Source organism: Ranitomeya variabilis, chromosome 1 (assembly GCF_051348905.1).
Source record: "Ranitomeya variabilis isolate aRanVar5 chromosome 1, aRanVar5.hap1, whole genome shotgun sequence".
NCBI lineage: Eukaryota > Metazoa > Chordata > Amphibia > Anura > Dendrobatidae > Ranitomeya > Ranitomeya variabilis.
The window spans coordinates 169,753,346-169,774,136 of record NC_135232.1 but is presented as its reverse complement, the minus strand read 5'-3'; the positions used below and the strand labels follow the sequence as shown (position 1 = coordinate 169,774,136).

General features: G+C 45.0%; 1 long non-coding RNA gene across 1 annotated transcript in view; it reads left to right on the top strand.

The window, feature by feature from the left end:
- LOC143808169 (uncharacterized) overlaps nt 1-20,247 on the top strand; it is a 28,936-nt gene extending 8,689 nt beyond the window's left edge. Inside the window, exons 2-3 of the long non-coding RNA XR_013221902.1 lie at nt 17,799-18,033; nt 20,196-20,247. This is a non-coding gene — a long non-coding RNA (uncharacterized LOC143808169). The remainder of the gene's footprint in view (nt 1-17,798; nt 18,034-20,195) is intronic.
- The last annotated feature ends 544 nt before the right edge of the window (nt 20,248-20,791 follow it).

Here is a 20,791-nt window from a genome sequence, read left to right as displayed (position 1 = left end):
AGCGCAGGGCCGCGCTTAGTAACCCGATGTTTACCCTGGTTACCATTGTAAAAGTAAAAAAAAAACCCCACATACTCACATTCCGGTGCCCGGCGTCCTGTGTCAGCGCCGAACATCTCCGGCATCTCCCACAGAGTAGAGCGGTGACGTCACCGCTCTGCTTTACGGCCGGCACTTACACAGGATGCAGGAGGAGTGCAGGGAAGCGGACGCCGGGCACCGGAATGTGAGGATGTGTTTTTTTTTTTTTTTACTTTTACAATGGTAACCAGGGTAAACATCGGGTTACTAAGCGCGGCCCTGCGCTTAGTAACCCGATGTTTACCCTGGTTACCAGTGAAGACATCGCTGGATGGGTGTCACACACACCGATTCAGCGATGTCAGCGGGAGATCCAGCGACGAAATAAAGTTCTGGACTTTCAGCAACGACCAGCGATCTCACAGCGGGATCCTGATCGCTGCTGCGTGTCAAACACAACGATATCGCTATCCAGGACGCTGCAACGTCACGGATCGCTATCGTTGTAAAGTCGCTTAGTGTGAAGGTACCTTTAGAGAGAGCTTATCAATATGGAGAACTACATGGCAGCAGGTTTACTTGTCTTTTAGTCATCTGCTGACAACTGATCTTATCAAAACTACAGCAAGTAAGCAGCCCAGTAACTAACACATCACTGGAATCAAGCTCTCTACATTATACTGTTTTCTAGCTGGCAAACATCTGGTGACAAGCTCCCTTTAAATCACAGTGCAGGTGCTTCTCACAAAATTAGAATATCATCCAAAAGTTATTTCATTTCTTCAATACAAAAAGTGAAACTCATATATTGGTAATTACACAGTGATCTATTTCAAGTGTTTTTCTGTTAATGTTGATGATTATGGCTTACAGCCAATGAAAACCCAAGTCATTATTTCAGTAAATTAGAATTTATAATTTTTCAAGCTGGTGTTATTTTAAAATCTGAAATGTTGGCCTACTGAAATGTATGTTCAGTAAATGCACTCAATACTTGGTCGGGGCTTGTTTTCCATCAATTACTGCATCAATGCGGCGAGTCATGGAGGCGATCAGTCTATGGGCACTTCTAGGGTATTATGGAAGCCCAGGTTCCTTTTGATATCAGCCTTTAGCTTGTCTGCATTGTTAGGTTTGGTGTCTCATCGTCCTCTTGACAATATCCCATAGATTCTCTATGGTGTTAAGGTCAGGTGAGTTTTCTGACCAATCAAGCACAGTGATACTGTTTTTAAATCAGGTATTGGTAACTTTTTGCAGTGTGGACAGGTGCCAAGTCCTGCTGGTGAATTAAATTTCCTTTTCCAAAAAGCTTGTTGGCCGAGGGAAGCATGAAGTGTTCTAAAAATTCCCTAGTAGACGGCTGCACTGACTCGTCTTGATAAAACAGTGGACCTACAGCAGCAGATGACAGGGCTCCCCAAACCATCACTGATGTGGAAACTTCACACTAAACCACAGGCAGCTTGGATTGTGGCCTCTCCACTCTTCCTCCAGACTCTGGGACCTTTTATTTCCAAATGAAATGCAAAATTTTCTTTCAAGACACCTTGGACCACTGAGCAACAGTCCAGTTCATTTTCTCCTTGGTTCAGGTAAGATGCTTCTGCTGTTATGTATTGGTCATGAGTGGCTTTACACAAGAAATGCGCCACTTGTAGCCCATGTCCTGGATATGTCTGTGTGTGGTGGCTCTTGAAGCAATGACTCCAGCAGCAGTCCACTCCTTGTGAATCTCCCCCATTAATATGCTTGGATACAGCACTCTATGATCAGCCAGCTTCTTTAGCATTCACCTTTTCTCGGTCCCCCATGACAGCACTACGGAGAGAGGGGATCCGCCCTTCAGGGACAGGAAACCTACAGATAAAAGGGCGGTACCTCTCCCTTGCATCAGTTGGTTTCCTGTCCCTGACGGGGAACCTCTTCTCGGTGGTACCTGAGAAGCCGTATCACGGACCGGGCAGTCGGGTTCCGGCAGCGAGGAGGCTCCTGCCGTGGCTTGTCCGGCACACGAAGCCGCTACCGCTGGAACCTTCTTCAGGGTGTGAGGGGGAGAGACCGCCGCCAGACTCTGAGGGAGGAAGGGGCGCTGGTCACCCGGAGCTCCTGTGCCGGCTACTGCACGCTCCGGGTGCAGAAAGATGGCCGCCGCTCCGGAAATGCGGCATTAACTCCCGGGTCATCTCCGCGCGCATGCGCGGTAATCTCCTCTCCCGGGTGGATGTGCGCAGGACCGGAAGTGCGGGTAGAACGCCGGAGGTGGCGCCGGATTCAAATAGGGAGATGGTGCACACATAGTGCGACAACTATCTCCCTGTAACCATGGAGGACAGCGATCCACAGCAGCTGCAGCCCAGGCAGCAGCACCATAAGAAGGTGGACCCCAAGAGCTCCAGAAGAAGTGGGTCTAGCAGTCGGTCCATGCAGCGCAGCAGATCTGCTGCAAGGACTAAGGGTCCCTTTCCACTTGCGAGATAAACGGTCCGTAATCTGGACCGAAAAAACGGATGGAACGTATGCGATTTTCATGCGAGTGTCATGTGAGTACAATGCGATTTTTAATCGCATCATCCGTTTTTTATAATCGCATCATCCGTATGACATCCGTATTACTGTCCGATTTGTACGCACCGGTGTCCTTTGAAAAGCCGGCAATTCAGCGCAGTGTACAGTAAAATCACACTGACAGGTTAGAATAGACTAGATATATACACATAGAATAGGTATATATACATATATATATGTCAGTGAGACACCTATATATGTATATTTATATTTAATGCAGCGCAAGATAGCATAAAAGCCGCTAATTCAATTGCCGGCTTTTAATTTCTCCTTCCCAAACCCGACAGGATATGAGACATGGTTTACATACAGTAAACCATCTCATATCCCCCTTTTTTTTGCATATTCCACACTACTAATGTTAGTAGTGTGTATGTGCAAAATTTCAGCGCTGTAGCTATTAAATTTAAGGGTTAACTCGCGGAAAAAATTGGCGTGGGCTCCCGCGCAATTTTCTCCGCCAGAGCGGTAAAGCCAGTGACTGAGGGCAGATATTAATAGCCAGGAGAGGGTCCATGGTTATTGGCCCCCCCCCCCCTGGCTAAAAACATCTGCCCCCAGCCACCCCAGAAAAGGCACATCTGGAAGATGCGCCAATTCTGGCACTTGGCCACTCTCTTCCCACTCCCTGTAGCGGTGGGATATGGGGTAATGAAGGGTTAATGCCACCTTGCTATTGTAAGGTGACATTAAGCCAGATTAATAATGGAGAGGCGTCAATTATGACACCTATCCATTATTAATCCAATTGTAGGAAAGGGTTAAAAAACACACACACATATGATTACAAAGTAGTTTAATGAAATAAACACAGCGGTTGTTGTAATAATTTATTGCTCTCTCAATCCATCAGGAACACCCTCGCTTGGCAACATAATAAACGCACAAGATACATACCCTCAGATGTCAGATCACGTCCCACGATGTAATCCATCTGAAGGGGTTAACTAATTACAGGCAGGAGCCCTGCTAATGCAGCGGTGTGCTCGTGCCTGTAATTCCCCGGCGAATGAATGAAATGTAGGTCATTGACCTACATTTCCTTCAGTCGCGGTGATGCGCCCCCTGGTGGATGTCCTCATATGACCTGGAGCGTGGGAAAAAGTTCCCAGGCTGCAGTTCATGAGAACATCCACCAGGGGCGCCTCACCGCGACTCAATGTAAGTACAGATCCTGCTTTCCTTTCAGCACCCGGGGATTACAGGCACGAGCGAGTGGTTTATTGCAGCTCGTGCCTGTAATATTAGTTAACCCCTTCAGATGGATTACCTCGTTGGACGTGATCTGACATCAGAAGGTATGTATCTTGTGCGGTTATTTTGCCAAGCGAGGGTTTCCTGATGGATTGAGAGAACAATAAATTATTACAACAACCGCTGTGTTTATTTCATTAAACTACTTTTAAATCATGTGTGTGGGTGTTTTTTAACCCTTTCCTACAATTGGATTAATAATGGATAGGTGTCATAATTGACGCCTCTCCATTATTAATCTGGCTTAATGTCACCTTACAATAGCAAGGTGGCATTAACCCTTCATTACCCCATATCCCACCGCTACAGGGAGTGGGAAGAGAGTGGCCAAGTGCCAGAATAGGCGCAACTTCCAGATGTGCCTTTTCTGGGGTGGCTGGGGGCAGATGTTTGTAGCCACGGGGGGGCCAATAACCATGGACCCTCTCCTGGCTATTAATATCTGCCCTCAGTCACTGGCTTTACCGCTCTGGCGGAGAAAATTGCGCGGGAGCCCACGCCAATTTTTTCCGCCATTTAACCCTTTATTTCAGCAGCTACAGCGCTGAAATTTTGCACATACACACTACTAACATTAGTAATGTGGAATATGCAAAAAAAAAAGGGGATATGAGATGGTTTACTGTATGTAAACCATGTCTCATATCCTGTCGGGTTTGTGCAGGAGAAATGAGAAGCCGGCAATTGAATTAGCGGCTTTAATGCTATCTAGTGCTGCATTAAATATAAATATACATATATAGATGTCTCACTGACATATATATATAGACACATTCTATGTGTATATATCTAGTCTATTCTAACCTGTCAGTGTGATTTTACTGTACACCGCGCTGAATTACCGGCTTTTCAAAGGACACCGGTGCATAAAAATCGGACAGAACTCGCATGGTGCGAGTGCTGTGCGTTTTTTTTTGTTTTTTTTTTTTTTTTTTTTTTTTCTCTCGCACCCATTGACTTGCATTGGCGAGTCTCGTCCGAGAATCGCAGCAATACGCAGCATGCTGCGATTTTTTTTCTCAGCCGATCCAGATTTTTCTCAGTCCGATTTCGGCTGAGAAAAAAATCGCAAATCAAAAGACACCTATTAACTAACATTGGTCCGAGTGCAATCCGATTTTTTTATCGGATTGCACGCGTCCGTTTTCCTCGCAAGTGGAAAGGGACCCTAACTCCCCTCCTCAAGAGACTCCTCTACCAGATCCGGGCCCTCCTCCAGAACCGGTACCTGCCTCCACATCCGAATGGTGTGATCTCCGTGAAAGTACATATTTTATAATGGGGTTCCCTCTTCTCCCTTACTAGGGTAAGAGCCTGGAGAAAAAGAAAAATAGGGCCTGCCCCACCTGTAGCAAAGCTTTGCCGGTAACATGGAGCAAAAAGCTTTGTAAATCTTGCATTCAGCGTTTATTGTGTGAAGAAACCCCTGATTTCGCATCTGAACTTAAAACTATAATTAGATCTGAAGTTCAGAATGCCCTGTTATCTTCCAAAAAAGGGAAGGATAAGGTGAAGGAGACGGTATATTCCCACTCTGTCCGATCCTCATCTGAGGACGTGGATTCTGACGATTCTAAATCCTCCCTATCTTCCTCCGATGAAGATTTGGGCCGTCATTGCTTCCCACTAGAGGAAGTGGACGCTCTAGTAAAAGCCGTCAGAGCCACTATGGGGGTTGAGGATCCCAGACCCGATAAAACGGCTCAAGATATAATGTTCGGAGGTCTGGGACAAAAAAAGCAGAGAACTTTTCCATTAAATTCCAATGTCCAGACACTGATCAAAAAAGAATGGGAGAAACCGGACAGGAGAAATTCTTCAGTGCCCTCGCTTAAAAGAAAATATCCCTTTGAGGACGAGGCGTCCACTTCTTGGGACAAGGCACCAAAATTGGACGTAGCAGTGGCCAAAGCCTCGAAAAAATTTGCGCTCCCGTTTGAGGATATGGGTACCCTCAAAGACCCTTTAGATAAGAAAGCGGATACCTTTCTTAAAGGGGCATGGGAATCGGCTGGGGGGTAGCTTGAGACCTGCAGTTGCAGCGACCTGCACCTCCAGGTCTTTGATGGTGTGGGTTGACCAGCTGGAAAGCCAGATTAAGGATGGGTCACCCAGGAGTAAATTGCTAGACTCAATCCCTGCAATTAGGGCAGCAGCAGCGTTCCTAGCGGACTCCTCAGCGGACTCGGTACGTTTAACATCCAAGGTCGCTGCCCTCCCCTATGCAGCTAGAAGAACCCTATGGCTTAAGAGCTGGCCAGGGGACCTCCGAACAAAGGTGAAATTGTGTTCTATCCCATGTGAGGGGAATTTCTTATTTGGGGAAACCCTGGATGACATCCTCCAGAAAGCTGGAGACAAAAAGGTTTCCAAATCTGGGACCAGCCCCATTTAAACAGTCCTTTCGGAACCGAAAATTTTTTCGTCGGAGACCTCCCAGAGAACAGAATAAATGGGAAGAAGGGAGAAGACGAGATAGAGGTTACCATTTTGGCAACACCTCCCGTGACAAAAAGCCCTCCAAATGACATTTTCCCTACGGTGGGGGGAAGGCTCACCTCTTTTCTTCCTGCCTGGAAGAAAATATCCAACAACACCTGGATTTTAAAACTCATACAATCCGGTCTAAAAATAGATTTTCTCTCCCCCCCTGAAATTACATAGTGACAAAAACAAGGTCTTCGGCAGCAGATCAAGCGGCATTAGAGAAGGAAATTATTTCCCTACTGCAGAAATCCGTAATTCAGGAAATTGTTATGATGACCTGATGGTTAGGAGCACTAGGAATGACCTGATGAGCAAACTAGTAATACAGGACCAGCTCTGGGAAGTGGGAGCTCTGCTGACCGCAACCCCTAATCCTATCACAACTAGAAATAGCCGTGGAGCGTACCTGACTCTGCCTAGACGCCTCTTCACAGCCTAAGAGCTAACTACCCCTAAAGATAGAAAATAAGGCCTAACTTGCCTCAGAGAAATTCCCCAAAGAAATAGGCAGCCCCCCACACGTATTGACTGTGAGTTAAGATGGAAGTCACAAACACAGGAATGAAATAGGTTTCAGCAAAGGAGGCCAGACTTACCTTTTCTATCCTCAAGTCTGTTTAGTTATCTCTGCGGTCAGCATAAAAAACTACCAAAAAACCACGCAGAGTGTGCAAAAGAGACCCCCACACCGACTCACGGCGTGGAGGTGCCACTCTGCATCCCAGAGCTTCCAGCTAGCCAGGCAGAATCATGATAGCAAGCTGGACAAGAAAAACAGTGGTAAACAAATAAGCTAGCAGGGACTTAGCTTTTGCTGGAGTAGACAGGTCATCTGAAAGATCCAAGAGCAAACTGAACCAGTACTAGGACATTGACAGCTGGCATCAAGTAACGATCTAAGTGGAGTTAAATAGAGCAGCCAGCCTAGGACTAAACGAGGTCAGCTGAGGACAGAACCTCAGAACCAGCAGCTCCACTCACAGCCACCAGAGGGAGTCCATGGACAGAACTCGCCGAAGTACCATTCATAACCACCGGAGGGAGTTCGAGAACAGAATTCACAACAGGAAATCTCCCCTCAAGAAATGGAAGAAGGGTTTTTCTTCCCTCTGTTTCTAGTACCGAAACCCGACAGGTCCTTTCGGACGATTATAAACTTAAGAAACTTAAACAATTATGTAAGAAATCACAAGTTCAAAATGGAAACAAAGTCTACAATAAAAATTATTTTCCCAAATTGCTACATGGTCGTGATGGACCTAACCGACGCATACTACCATGTGCCCATCCATGAACAATCTCAAAAATTTCTCAGGATGGCGGTCTCCATAGAGGGGAAAAATAAGAAACTTCCAGTACAGGGCCCTCCCGTTCGGGATCTCAATTGCTCCGCGAATATTCACGAAAATAGTAGCGGAAATGATGGCCCACATAAGGGAACAAAACATTATCATAGTCCCTTACTTGGACGATTTTCTTATTGCAAGCGACTCGGCTCAAAGTTGCAGACAACAAAGACCGGGTAATGTCTATTCTAACGGACTTGGGTTGGCTCATAAATATAAAAAAATCAAAGTTGGAACCCTGTCAAGTACAGGAGTTCCTAGGACTGACGTTAGACTCCCAGGTTCAAGAATGCCGACTCCCGGGCCCCAAAAAAGACAAAATACTAACCATGATAGCACAGACCCTACAAAACCCCTCCATGACTCTAAGGAGGGCAATGTCACTGCTGGGCTCTCTATCTTCATGCCTGCCGGCGATACCTTTCGCACAATTCCACACAAGGGAGCTTCAGTGGCACATACTAGAATGGCAGTTAATATTAAAATACAATTTGGAAAGCGGGGTCATTCTAAATTCCTCTGTTATTCATTCCCTTCTCTGGTGGGGAAAGAACCAGAATATTTCAAAAGGAATTCCTTGGGTACCAAAAATATCTCGGGTAATAACCGATGCGAGTCCCAGGGGGTGGGGGGCCCACATGGAAGACAGAGTGGCTCAGGGCAACTGGTCAATTCAGGAACGGTCAGCATCCTCAAACCAAAAAACTTTGGGCGGTGCATCGTGCTCTTCTATCTTTCCTAACCTACATTCCGGGACATCATGTCCGAATTTTCTCGGACAACATAGTAACAGTAGCATATATAAATCACCAGGGAGGAACAAGGTCTCCTCCGCCAAAATTATCAGCCTTGCGGAAAAAAATCTACTATCCCTTTCTGCGCTACATATTCAGGGTTCAAAAAACGAGAAAGCAGATTACTTGAGTCGAACCCAGTTGAAACAAGGCGAGTGGTCCCTGAATCAGTCTGTCTACAACCAGATCACGGGAATGTGGGGAACCCCAACAATAGACTTGTTCGCCAATTGCAAAAACAAAAAAGTAAGCAAATTTTGCTTACTAAGCCCGGAAGGGAATCCCCAGGCTCTGGATGCCTTTCTGATCCCATGGACACACAAGCTGACATACGCTTTTCTGCCAATCATTCTGATTCCGGCAGTCATTCGGAAAGTCGGAGAGGACAAAACAAAAATGATCCTTATTGCCCCGTTCTGGCCAAAGGAGGATATGGTTTTCCTGGCTAAGGATGCTATCTGTCTCAGAATTTGCCAGACTTACTACAGCAAGGACCGATCTTCCACCCACAGGAGACGAACTTGCATTTGACAGCCTGGCTTTTGAACGGGGACTATTAAAAGAAAGGGGCTTCTCAGACAACTTAGTTGCAACATTGTTAAAATGTAGAAAACCTGTTACTACTAAAATATATGGGAAAACATGGAAAAAATTCTTGTGTCTCCAAAGTAAAAATCCAGGAGGGACCCTCAATTAATAAAATACTTGAGTTCCTACAAAAAGGTCTGGAACAGGGGTTAGCGGTTAGTACTCTTAAGGTACAGATAGCAGCCCTGGGAGCACTCTATAACCAGAATATTGCAGCTAACCCGTGGATAATAAGATTCATTAAAGCGGTAACAAGAGCAAAACCTGTAGTTACCCAAAAGATGCCCCCATGGGACTTAAATTTAGTCCTCTCGGCGTTTTATCTAGTCCTCCATTTGAACCCATAGACATGATTCCCATTAAAACACTATCGCTTAAGACCATTCTTCTGGTAGCCTTAACATCTGCGCGCAGAATAAGCGATATTCAAGCCTTATCCTCTAACCCACCCTCTACGAAAATAATGGATGAGAGTCACTTAGACCTGACCCGGCCTATTTGCCAAAAGAGGCATCAAAATTCCATAGGTCACAAGAAATATCCCTGCCGTCCTTCTGCCCGAACCCCAGAAATGAGAGAGCAGAACTTCCATAATCTAGATGTCAGAAGATGCCTAGTCCAATACCTAGACTCCACCAGGGAGTATAGGAAGGAAGGCTTGCTTTGTCTGTTTTCAGGGTCCCAGAAAAGGATTCCGGGCATCTAAAGGTACTTTGGCAAGGTGGATAAAAGAGGCAACAGCGTTGGCATATTCATCCACGGGGAATGCGATCCCGGATGGTATAAGAGCGCATTCCACAAGAGCAGTTAGCTACCTCATGGGCTGAGAGGTCAGAGGTATCAATAGAACAAATCTATAAGGCGGCCACCTGGTCATCACCGTCAACCTTTTTTAGACACTATAGATTAAATCTAGCCTCTGTGTCTGACTTGACCTTCGGTCGAAGGGTTCTTGAGGCGGTGGTCCCTCCCTAAGCTTAGTCTCTGCAATTCTCTCCGTAGTGCTGTCATGGGGGACCGAGAGTCAGTTACTCACCGATAACTGTGTTCTCGGAGCCCATGACCGCACTCGCTTATTCCCTCCCATTACGAGTGCGGTGAGCACCTTTAATTACATATGATTTATATAATATAGTCTAGGCACGGGGTTCCTTTTTTAAGAAATTTTATAATATGGTTTTTTTCTCTGTTGTAACTAACCTGGAGGTCCTCCAATGCTCTGTAAACCAACTGATGTGAGGGAGAGGTACCGCCCTTTTATCTGTAGGTTTCCTGTCCCTGAAGGGCGGATCCCCTCTCTCCGTAGTGCTGTCATGGGCTCTGAGAAACACCGTTATCTGTGAGTAACTATGACTTTTTGGCCTTTGCAGGTGTTTTTTTTTTTTTTTTTTTTTGTTCTAATTTACTGAGATAATGACTTAAGAGTTTTCATTGGCTGTAAGCCATAATCATCAACATTAACAGAAATAAACACTTGAAATAGATCACCGTTTGTAATGACTCTGTATGAGTTTATCTTTGTATTTAGGAACTCAAATTTTAATTTTTGATATTCTAATTTGGTGAGAAGCACTTGTACTTGGGCTCTGATTCATCATTGTTTGTGGGAACTTTTTTTTTTCTTTTTGCACCCAATTTATTATATTTGCAATTTTTTTTCCTGTTTTTTTTTTGGACGACGTTGAGTTATTTCAGATGGTTTTTCCTGACTATATATATATATAATATATATATATATATATATATATATATATATATATATATATATATATATATATATATATATATATAAATTTTATATTTTTTTTGTGTGTATTTTTGCGAATGGTATTAAAGCAGTTTAGGCAGGTCTGTGGAGGCAGTAATCCAATCCTCCGACTCCTCAATGTCCCTGACTCTCAACTCCCCAGCACTGGTCATTACTGAGCATGTGCATGAAGTGCAGCACAGATTCATCTCCACTAAAAGCCGACATCCTTGGATCAGGAACAGAACAAACATTTATAGGACATTTCATAACTTTCCCAAATTTTTATGGAATCATTTACAGCTCATACTGTATTGTCCTATTCAGACTCCACAGCCCTGAATTTATGTGTAATATACACCAACCTTGCGGATATAACTAATGAAAAAATCCCTTCTACACGGTGTGCCCATTGCACACCATTGGAAAGGGGGGGGGACCAAACTCCCACATCATGGACTAAATAAATACAAGAGAGCATAATGCCCCAAGACAAGAAATACAAGGCATAATCGATAGTTATGCAAAAAATGGTAAATTTATTGGTACAATACAAAAAGAATGACAATGGTGATTTGAGAACAAGGTGTATGACTCATAAGACACCTGCATAGAAGTAAGCACATAGTGTACCAAGGGTATAATGGTGAGACTATGATTACTACATATATTCACCCTAGTCCGGGCAGTAAAGTGCAGAGTGCAGGCACACGTAAGAGGAAACGGGGGAATTTAAGGTACAATGACCAAGACACCTCATTGGAGGGAACACCCTAGTAACCGCTGCCCCCTGCACCTATTGCAAAATGCCCAGAGAAAATAATAGTATATAATGTGGCTAAGCCATGAACCATAAGCTGAGCTTACCCATATGTGCTGTCTTCAATGCAGAGTGTCCACAAAAATGAAGCCCCGACGCACGTTTCGCGTTGATCGCTTCCTCGGGAGGCTATGTGAATGTGGATAAAACATGGGGTTTTTTATATCATTATCACAGCTGCTGCTGATTACCGCTGTGTGTTGCAGCGCATGCGGGAGAGCTCCACCAGCAGTGTCGCGCTCCTTCCGGCAATCTCAGAGGCGCCCAGAGAGGGGAAATATCCCCGTGACGTCAGACAGTCTGGGCTTCGCTGATTAAAGATGCCATTGGAGGCGCGGCCCGCCGGGAGGCTCACTGCGCATGCGCACCACTTAGCGGCCATTTTGGAAGAGGGAGAAAGTGCTGGCAGGACCGAGAGTACAGGTGAAGTATGAAAAAAGGACATTACATCAATTGTGTACATATTTTAGCAGAAACAAATGAGAACCACTTGATATTAAGGTGCAAATGCATCACATAAATGTCCAGATGTATATCCCAGCGTGGTCCATCATACTTAAAGGATGCGGTTGAAGCTAGGACTGCTGCCACTTCCCCTTTAAGGTGTTTATTCCAAAAGAAGTCCTCCCAGCACAAAAACAGCCACCTCCACATAAATGAAATAATCAGTCGCATCCCCAGCCAGAGGGTATGAGTATGATACAGACTAGAAAATCAATATAAGAGAAAAAGGGGGAAAAAACAATTATTAAAACCACAAAGTTTAAAACAAGTTGAGACAGAGGAACATATATTAAACTAATGTGAGCGCCTATAAATACGGAACGAAGGATAGTTTCTCATTTAAGCCGTTTGGGGCCTAGTCCCCAGGGTCACTATCCAGCGGCACTCAACTTGTGCTAGGGTGCATTTGAGGTCACCACCCCTACTTCCTGAGTGGACCCGGTCAATACCCCGTACCTTGAATGTATCAGGATTACAATTATGGTATAATTTATAATGTCTTGGAATTGTTTTAAGCTCCAAGACATTATCCACATCCCTAGCTGCCATGATGTCCGTAACATGTTCTCGGACCCTGACACGAAGCTCCCGGGATGTAAGGCCTATGTAGATTAAATTACACGCACAAGTGGCATAATATACCACGTAGGTGGTGCTGCATGATATATAACTTGTGATCCGGTAATCTCTACCCCCCCCCCCCCCCCCCCCGCCGCAGAAAAAGAAGTAGCTCTGATGATGTTACTACAGGCTTTACAAGAACCACAAGGAAAACAACCTACTCTCTGTGGTCCTGAGTCAAATATTCTAGAGGGAGCAGGAACGTAGTGGCTCTTGACCAACTGATCTTTTAAGCTCTTACCCCTTCTGGCTGTAAGGAGGGGGCGTTCCGACAGAATTTTATTCAGGGTGGGCTCTGTTTTCAAAACAGACCAGTGTCTCTGCAGAACCTCCCGAATGTCATCCCACCTGTTGTTAAAGGTGGAGATGAACCTAAGAGGTTGTTCTCTCTTATAGGGGGTGACTCCGGGAGGTCTGCAGAGCAGCTGGTCTCTCGAAGAACTCTTGGCACGTAAATAGCCCTTCTTGATAGTCCTTCTGCTGTAGCCCCGATCCTGGAACCGACCAGCAAGGTCCCGAGCCTGGCGCTCAAAGATTCCATCCTCAGAGCAGACTCTCTTCATTCTCAAAAATTGACCCACCGGAATAGCCCTAATAGTAGATCTTGTATGTGCTGAATTTGAGTGTAATAAAGCATTAACCGACGTTTCCTTGCGGAATACGTCAGTCTGTATCACACCATCCTCGCATCTTATAATTTTAATATCCAAAAAATCTATATCACTAGTGGCTATACGGTGGGGGAGTCGGATGTTACGAGTGTTCTGATTAAGCCCATGGATGAAATCCAAGAGAGCCGGCTCGGGACCCTGCCAAATCAACAACACATCATCAATATAACGATACCAGCACTGCACATGGGAAGCGGCGTATGCGTCCTCCCCAAAAACCTCCCTTTCCCAAAGGCCAAGGAAGAGGTTAGCGTACGAGGGCGCACACGCCGCGCCCATGGCAGTGCCACGGTTCTGTAAAAAATACCGGTCTTTAAATAAAAAGAAATTATGTGTTAAGATGAAGTGGAGTAGCTCCAGGATCAGGGCCCGCATCAAGGGGTCAAGGTTGCTCATGCCCAAGAAGAACTCCGCTGCCTCCAGCCCATCAACATGCTTAATGCTGGTATAAAGAGATTCCACGTCAATGGTGGCAAAAATCATATCTGGCTCAAGGGTAAGACCATCCAGTTTTCTTAGGACGTCCGTAGTGTCCCTGACATAGGAGGGCAGCGACTCTACTAGTGGGTGCAGATAAAATTCAATAAATTTGCAAACCGGGTCGCATAGCCCTCCTATGCCAGAGACAATCGGACGTCAGGCTCCAATGGATCCTTGTGGACCTTTGGTAGGAGGTAAAGGGTAGGGATCACCGGATTTTCTACAAAAAGACCTTCAAATACTTTCTTAGATATAATGCCTCGTGTCAGGGCCCGATCAAGAATCTCAAACAAAATCTTTGAGAAACCAGACAGAGGACTACATGTGAGGGATGTATAAGACTCACGGTCCCTCAGCTGACGGAAGGCCTCCCTCTCATACTTGACTGTCGGCCAAATGACCACATTCCCCCCCTTGTCTGCAGGTTTTATAACAATGTCCTGCATAGACCTCAATTCCTTCAAGGCCCTACATTGTGCAGGTGTAAGATTGTTACCCCTCTTATCACTCGGGATTTTCTTAAGGTCCTCCAGCACTAATTTATTGAAAATGTCAATCTGGGGACAGAGTGAGAAGGGGGGGAATGTGGTACATTTACGCACGACAGAGGTAGGGAAGGTACCTGTAACCGATGAATCCGTCTCTCCTGCAAGTTCTTCTAAAGCAGATAGTGCCTCCTGTTCCAGAGTAGTCTCAGGTGTGAAGGTGTCCAGAGGCTTAAGGCCCCGTCTCACATAGCGAGATCGCTAGCGAGATCGCTGCTGAGTCACAAGTTTTGTGACGCAACAGCGACCTCAGTAGCGATCTCGCTATGTGTGACACGTACCAGCGATCAGGCCCCTGCTGCGAGATCGCTGGTCGTGTCGGAATGGCCTGGACCTTTTTTGGTCGTTGAGGTCCCGCTGACATCGCTGAATCGGTGTGTGTGACACCGATCCAGCGATGTCTTCACTGGTAACCAGGGTAAACATCGGGTTACTAAGCGCAGGGCCGCGCTTAGTAACCTGATGTTTACCCTGGTTACCAAAAAAAACAAACAGTACATACTCACCATCTGTTGCCCGTCAGGTCCCTTGGCGTCTGCTTCCTGCTCTGACTGCCGCCGTAAGGTGAGAGCAGATCACAGCAGTCACCACTGCGCTCTGCTCTCACTGTACGGCGGCTCAGTCGGAGCAGGAAGCAGACGGCAAGGGACCTGACGGGCAACAGATGGTGAGTATGTAGTGTTTGTTTTTTTGGTAACCAGGGTAAACATCGGGTTACTAAGCGCGGCCCTGCGCTTAGTAACCCGATGTTTACCCTGGTTACCCGGGTGCTGCAGGGGGACTTCGGCATCGTTGAAGACAGTTTCAACGATGCCGAAGTCGTTCCCCTGATCGATGGTCGCTGGAGAGAGCTGTCTGTGTGACAGCTCCCCAGCGACCACACAGCGACAAAACAGCGACGCTGCAGCGATCAGCATCGTTGTCTGTATCGCTGCAGCGTCGCTGTGTGAGACGGGGCCCTTAGAGTGTAATTTACGTAGGAGGACCTTCCTTAGAAACAATTGTGTATCTTTCATGGCTGTGAAGTAATTGAATTTGTTAGTCGGGACAAAGGTTAATCCTAAACTTAAAACATTCAATTGATCTTTTGATAGCACATGGTCTGACAGATTGATTACCTCTAGGGGATTCGTGGGTTTAGATTTTTTTCTCCACAGATTGGGGTGGGGTAACCCAACGTTTATTCTTGCCTTTACGGCTCCCTGCTTTCCCCACTCCCAACCTTTCAGTGTATACACTGTTCGTTTGGCTGCTACTGGCTGCTTCCTCTTCCATCGATGATATGGATGAGAAGGAATTACGGTGTATTGGTGGTTTTGATTGGATAGATTGTTTCTTCCTCCACCTATACACATGGTTATTCTTATAATCCATCACATCTCTTTGATATTTCTTAGTTTTTGATGTGACGATATCCTTCTCCCATTTCACAAAGTCCCCCTCCAATTCATCATTAAGTTTGTTTTTAGCGGTCACCGACAGGGTGTTATATAGGGACTCTTGTAGAGAGCTAATCTCCTTCTCCACCTCTTGTAAGGAGTTAGTATTTGATTTAACCAGTAGTTCCATATAACCTCTCGAACAGTTTGTGGACAGTCCTTCCCATTCCTTTCTGAGGCATTCATCCTCTACAGTAAAAGAAGGAAAAACTTGTACCCTTAATCCCCTTGGGATCAGACCCTTGGCTAGGTAACGTTCCAGGAATGCCCTGTTCCACCACAGGCGCGTTTTCTTATTAAATAAAGATTTCAATCTAGTTACAGAATCCTCTGTTTCTCTTGAGTTAAAAACCACGCTTGAGTCATCACCAAATACCTCATCCAATTTAGTGAGCCACTGTTTCTCACGGGCTCTATGATCCATACGATCGGTAGGAGACGCTGTGAAAATACACAGTAACAATATTAATTTGTAATATACACCAACCTTGCGGATATAACTAATGAAAAAATCCCTTCTACACGGTGTGCCCATTGCACACCATTGGAAAGAGGGGGGGGACCAAACTCCCACATCATGGACTAAATAAATACAAGAGAGCATAATGCCCCAAGACAAGAAATACAAGGCATAATCGATAGTTATGCAAAAAATGGTAAATTTATTGGTACAATACAAAAAGAATGACAATGGTGATTTGAGAACAAGGTGTATGACTCATAAGACATCTGCATAGAAGTAAGCACATAAAGTGTACCAAGGGTATAATGGTGAGACTATGATTACTATATATATTCACCCTAGTCCGGGCAGTAAAGTGCAGAGTGCAGGCACACGTAAGAGGAAACAGGGGAATTTAAGGTACAATGACCAAGACACCTCATTGGAGGGAACACCCTAGTAACCGCTGCCCCCTGCACCTATTGCAAAATGCCCGGAGAAAATAATAGTATATAATGTGGCTAAGCCATGAACCATAAGCTGAGCTTACCCATATGTGCTGTCTTCAATGCAGAGTGTCCACAAAAATGAAGCCCCGACGCACGTTTCGCGTTGATCGCTTCCTCGGGAGGCTATGTGAATGTGGATAAAACATGGGGTTTTTTATATCATTATCACAGCTGCTGCTGATTACCGCTGTGTGTTGCAGCGCATGCAGGAGAGCTCCACCAGCAGTGTCGCGCTCCTTCCGGCAATCTCAGAGGCGCCCAGAGAGGGGAAATATCCACGTGACGTCAGACAGTCTGGGCGTCGCTGATTAAAGATGCCATTGGAGGCGCGGCCCGCCGGGAGGCTCACTGCGCATGCGCACCACTTAGCGGCCATTTTGGAAGAGGGAGAAAGTGCTGGCAGGACCGAGAGTACAGGTCCTGAATTTATGGCAGGAAAAAAGCCATCTTGATGAATTTGTTGGTCATAACTGCATCTGGTACCATAAGCAAAAAATGAAAGTGAAGTTATAGCTGTGGCTGCTCTTGCTTCCTCCGGGGGTCTTGATTAGCCTGAAAGATGTGAGTGACGTCAGCACTGATTGGTTGCTGGAATCGTGCCTCAGGAGAGCCAGAGATGAGTATAGGTGGTGTTATTGTACTGGAGGAAAACATGGGGATTAAGAAACCAAAAATGTACCGTAAATGATTAACTTTGGCGTTAAGTCCCAATTTAGTATGTATAATCTTCCGAGTATTTCTATTATATAATGTTTGCCTTTTGGGTAGGGATCATTTTAAGTGTTTTGGAAGTAGTCTAAACAATATAAGGATAAATTCTGAAAATGGGTAAAAATGAATATTTGTATATATGGGGTGGTGGATTTTTTTTTTTCTCTACTTCACATAATTTGCAGTTTCTAGATACAGTATGAAAAGGTGACTCATGATTTTAAATTTATTTTATTTTCCCCATTCTCCAGGTCGCCATAAAAAATATCGAGCGTGAGCTTTTGTGTCCTGCTTGTAAGGAGTTGTACACGCATCCACTGATCTTACCATGTCAGCACAGCATCTGTCACAAGTGTGTGAAGGAGCTGCTCTTCATGTCTCTGGAGGACTCCACAGATGTGAGCTCCGAAACCTCAACACCTGGAAGCCCCCGCGTCCGCATGCAGTCACCCAGCATAGAAAGGATCGACAGACTTCTTAGATCAGGTATCAGGTTTTTATATATTCGCAAGTTTTATTCCGCCACCTTCCCCTTCATCTCTTGCAAATTCCTGTCATTGGGGCTAAGTGCTATGAGCGCATGTACTTGCATCACTCTTCTCCTAGGACATGTACATAAGATATACCAGTTATTGCCTCTTGTGTAGGTGAGGGCTAGTAAACTGTAGGGGGTACAGGCACAGGTGTCCGTTCAGGGTATCTACAGGTTGCAGTAGTATACGCCTTTTTTAATTTATGGTGGGTTAATAACTTTTCAGAGCTGTATCTGTAACAATCACTGGGTAGCCATCTTTGGTGAATGGGTGGTCTCCATAAGCATTTATTTTAAAAGCACTAATGGGAACCTATGTGGACAAAATCCACCCTGAAGCACCACCACAGCCTTCTAATGTTTAAGAACTTTTCTAAACCTGTCCTGTACCTTTCTTAAATTGTATTCACCCCATGCAAATGATTTCATTGAAGTAGTGCATCTCTCCTGGTTGGGTCATTTGCCTGATTGGCCCACATGGCAGGATACACCGGCATCTTGTACATGGGCTGTAAAGCGAAGTGCACATACCTCCTGACTTCTTTTTTTTTTTTTTTTTTAGATAAAACCACTAATATGTACAGGCACCTAACCAGTATGGACATGACTATTTATGCTTTTTTTTGGACTGTGCATGTTGTAAATTCAGAATGAAGGCAGCAAAACCACAAAGGAACACACATGAAAATAAGTAAAAAAAACATGTTAAACCTTATGTTCCTCAATGTACTCCCTTTTACGCTTACAGCTTTGCACTCTCGCAAGCAGCTTTGCCAGATATTCACCTGGAATGGCTTCCAACAGTCTTAAGGAGTTCCCAGACGTTTCTGAGCACTTGACTTTGCCATCACTCTGCAGTCCTACTCGTCCAACACCATCTCTGTTCTGGCTGAGGTTGGGTGATTGTTAAGGCCATATCATCTGATGCTGAACTCCATACCTCACTTTCTTGCTTACAGCCCTTACATAGCCTTGATGTATGTTTTAGGTCTTTGTCCTATTGCAACACAAATGATTCCACAAATTGAAATCCAGATGAGGTGTTGCAGAATGCTGTGGTGGCCATGCTGAGTAAGTGGCCCTTGAATATGGAATAAATTAAGTGCCACCAGCAAAATACCCCCACGTCACACCTCTCACTTCATGGTGAGCACCACACATGTAGAAACTTCTGTTCACTTCATCTCATGAAGACAAGGTGGTTGGTAGCAAATTTTGACTTGTCAGACTATATTACAGATTTCTGCTGATCTTCTTTTTAATCTTTTGTTGCTTGACCCCTAACTTGTGAACAAAATTAATGGCTTCCTTGGGCAAGTTGACCTCAAAGGCCACTTCTTGCTTTCCTCCCTGAACAGTTGATTTTTGAGGTGCATCTGCTAGTTGTCTGTGCTAGAACTGTTGTAAAATAGGGCTCATCACTATAGTATGCAAAGGTGTACCAACACTGACGAACAAATCTGAGGGACAGAGATTCAACAAATGAACTTTTTGACTAGGCCTACCTGTTATCTTGAAGCTGTTCCCGGTGACAACAGGATGAGGCGTCTTGAGAGAATGTCAAGGGTATGTAAAGCTGTCAGAGTGAAAAGGGGCTACTTTGCAGAATCTAGGATTTTGGTCAAATTCTGGCTTGTATCACGCTTCTTTACGCCTTGTTTCCATGTGCACCTTTGTTTTTCTGCTGTCTGTTTCCTTCCACAATGTGCACATTCCAAGAACATTGAAAATCATTGCAAATTTGTTTTCCTACCAGTACTGTACATGTGAAGAAAAGGAGTCCTTGACAACATAAATCAGTAGTGAAATATAGGGCATAACTTTTTTTTCTTGTAGGTTCTCATTAAAATAAAGCTGTCGGGTGATTAATGTAGCCCAGAGGCAGGCCACACTAATGGAAGCCTTGCGTGCTCAATAACAACCTGATACTCTTTGAAATGCTCCAGCGTTTCCGAGAGCATGTATGAGGAATCGGTCAATTGCCTATGGGCTCAGCCGGTTTGGGCAGCATGATTCGCCTGACAGGTTCCCTTGAACTTCTTAGATGTGTGGTGTGAGGGGTATGGATGTACTGTAACTACTGCAATGTCTCACTTTACACGTTAATATTTTTCAGCATCGCATCGGAGCTCTTTTGTACTGAGAAGTAGAGGTGACTTGTTCTGCTACTATAATGGGCTCTGTGCTTCTTTGTGTATTGGCTTTACTCCCGTTTCTGCTGTTTGTGTAGTAGGTTTCATTCTGTTGGAGAGGTAGACTACAAAGGGCAATACCAGCACTGTCAATGTGCCAAAAAACAAACTTGACCACTTTAATCATGAACTCTAAATACTATTGTTCCCACTTTGAACTGTATATGTATATACAATTGTCTTTAATTACTATGCTAGTTTCTTTTCTTTGTTTTCTGCATGCGCATACAATTGGTTGTACGTCACTATGCTTAGATATAGAGAAGTCAGATGCAGTCATAATCTCCACTATATAGTGACTCCACTAATTACAGCGTTTAGTGGGTTTGCCATTCTAGTAGTCGACTATGGCCGGATGAAGTGTTTCAAAACATTATTAACCGCTCCTGCCAGAACTTCAACTTCTCCTGTCACCAGAGCTGCTGTTTCTTTAACTGCTGACAAGGCGGGTCTAATGCCATCATGCTGATTTGACAGCCCAATAAGGCAGACGGGAAGCCATTGTGAAATCTGCATGACG